Raw genomic sequence first — 2,316 nt, 5'->3', positions numbered from 1 at the left:
TCATAGCAGCATCAATCTCAGAACATAGTGCCCCTCCGCCACCATGGAGGCCATGGACCAGAGGGGGAACTCTTCTCCCATCTAGGGGGAGGCCAAGGAAGAAGAAGAAAGAGCGGGGCTCTCTCCCTCTCTCTTTAATGCTATGGTTGGGTTCTACCTTAATGATCTTTGGTAGTTGCGGATGCTTGCTAGAGTTCCAATCATAAGTGCATATGATCCAAGTACGAAAAGTATGTTAGCTCATGCCTCTCCCTCATATAAAAATGCAACAATGATTACTGGTCTAGTTATCGATCGCCTAGGGACAAATAACTTTCTTGTGTGACAAAAGCTTTCTACTAAACAACTAACTTTTATTATCTTGCAATTTATTGTAGCTTTACTCTCGTAAAGTACTTCTAGTTTCATTCTTGTTCTAGGTAAAGCAAACGTTAAGTGTGAGTAGAGTTGTATCGGTGGTCGATAGAACTTGAGGGAATATTTGTTCTACCTTTAGCTCCTCGTTGGGTTTGACATTCTTATTTATCGAAAAAGGCTACAAACGATCCCCTATACATGAGGGTTATCACACCGTCGTAGCCATCCATTCCGTCGCCACCGCCGCTGGAGGGACCCATGCCGTCGCCGTCGTCGTCGTCGTTCTCGTCCCTCCAACAGTGGAAGGGCGTTGTAGTGACAACCTTGTCCGGCAACTACCTGCCGCTTGCGAAGGAGCCTCTTCACCTCTTGTTGCGTGATGCGAAGGGTTACCTTGGCCACTGTCGGTGTCAAAACCGGCGGATCTCGGGTAGGGGGTCCCGGACTGTGCATCTAGGCTGGATGGTAACAGGAGGCAAGGGACATGAAGTTTTACCCAGGTTCGGGCCCTCTCGATGGAGGTAAAACCCTATGTCCTGCTTTATTAATATTGATGATATGGGTAGTACAAGAGTAGATCTACCACGAGATCGAGGAGGCTAAACCCTAGAAGCTAGCCTATGGTATGATTGTTGATGTGTATGTTGTCCTACGGACTAAAACCCTCCGGTTTATATAGACACCGGAGAGGGTTAGGGTTACACAAAGTCGGTTACAATGGTAGGAGATCTTCATATCCGTATCGCCAAGCTTGCCTTCCACACCAAGGAAAGTCCCTTCCGGACACGGGACGGAGTCTTCAATCTTGTATCTTCATAGTCTAGGAGTCCGGCTGAAGGTATAGTCCGGCTATCCGAACACCCCCTAATCCAGGACTCCCTCAGTAGCCCCTGAACCAGGCTTCAATGACGACGAGTCCGGCGCGCAGATTGTCTTCGGCATTGCAAGGCGGGTTCCTCCTCCAAGTACTTCATAGAAGATTTTGAACACAAAGATAGTGTCCGGCTCTGCAAAATAAGTTTCCACATATTGCCATAGAGAGAATAATATTTACACCAATCTAATCTGCTGACGTATTCCGTAGCGTGTCACACTACGGCCAAGCCTTTATCCGAGTCGTTTCATTATCCCACCTCAGCGCGTCATGCGAGGCGGTTTCCTTGGCACGTCTTGTTAAAGCAGAGATCGTGTCCCCTTATCCCGGGATTCTCATCAATACGGGCGTGGGTAACCCAACCGCGCCATTGATTACGGTGCTTGGAGATAAGCGAGTTTTACCAGGCTGGTGGGGACATGTAGTTGCGTCCACCCATATAAGGGGATAAGGATCCACCTTTTCACCTACGCCTTCTTCCTCCTTCGCCTATCCATTCTTGCGCACTCGAGCTCCAGCGCCCAAGTCCGCATTCCCCACCTCAACCTTCTCCAGCCATGTCCGGAGCAGGAGGCAAGTGGATGGTCTCCTCCGTCATGGAGGGACACATCAAAAAGCTGAGGAAGGCCGGATACCTGTCTAACGACATCGCGTACCGGCTTCCCGAAAAGGGGCAGCTCATCCCCACCTCTAGGCCCCATGAGAGGGTGGTGTTCCTCCCCCATTTCCTCCGCGGACTGGGCTTCCCTCTCCACCCATTTGTCCGGGGGCTCATGTTCTACTACGGCCTGGATTTCCACGATCTGGCCCCGAACTTCGTCCTCAACATCTCGGCGTTTATCGTCGTGTGCGAGGCCTTCCTCCGTATCCGCCCCCATTTTGGCCTATGGCTCAAGACTTTCAATGTCAAGCCGAAGGTGGTGCGCGGCAACCATGCGGAGTGCAGAGGCGCCATGGTGGGCAAGATGGCCAACGTCCTATGGCTCGAGGGCTCCTTTGTGGAGACCCTGAAGGGGTGGCAATCGGGGTGGTTTTACATCACCAAGCCGTGCGACGCCGAATGGGTCGCACCCCCTGAGTTTCGA

Source organism: Triticum urartu, chromosome 5 (assembly GCF_003073215.2).
Source record: "Triticum urartu cultivar G1812 chromosome 5, Tu2.1, whole genome shotgun sequence".
Taxonomy (NCBI): domain Eukaryota; kingdom Viridiplantae; phylum Streptophyta; class Magnoliopsida; order Poales; family Poaceae; genus Triticum; species Triticum urartu.
This window is presented reverse-complemented; position numbering follows the sequence as displayed.